We start from the raw sequence: 400 nt of genomic DNA, 5'->3' as shown, positions 1-400 counted from the left end.
CGGCTGTCACGGGCTCCCTGCAGCCTGTGCCCCAGTGAACCATCGCCACAGGGACCCAGTGCCCTTGTCCTGCAGCTTGGGCCCATCCCCAGGCCAGCCTGGCAAGGGTCACCCCCTGCCACCAGCGTCACCGCCCCGTCGGGTTTGTCTGCACATACCCTGCGCTGTTGGCTTTGGTCCCCTCGGGGGAGCAGCAGTGCCCCCATTGCTGGATCCACCACCGCACCGAGGCCAGCTGAGGAAAGCCTGTCACCTCTGTTGCAGCTGGTTTTAAACGGAGTTAATCCTCTTTCTGAAAGGAAGAGCTTAAAGCCAAAGGCCCCTGCGGTACCCACCACAGCGACACACTGCCCGGGGCCAGCAGCCAGCCCAGCCAGTCACCGCACGCTGGCGACCGCGG

The sequence above is a fragment of the Buceros rhinoceros genome, unplaced genomic scaffold, assembly GCF_000710305.1.
Source record: "Buceros rhinoceros silvestris isolate BGI_N320 unplaced genomic scaffold, ASM71030v1 scaffold3545, whole genome shotgun sequence".
Lineage (NCBI taxonomy): Eukaryota > Metazoa > Chordata > Aves > Bucerotiformes > Bucerotidae > Buceros > Buceros rhinoceros.
The sequence above is the reverse complement of the archived record's forward strand: the minus strand, read 5'-3'. Positions refer to the sequence as shown.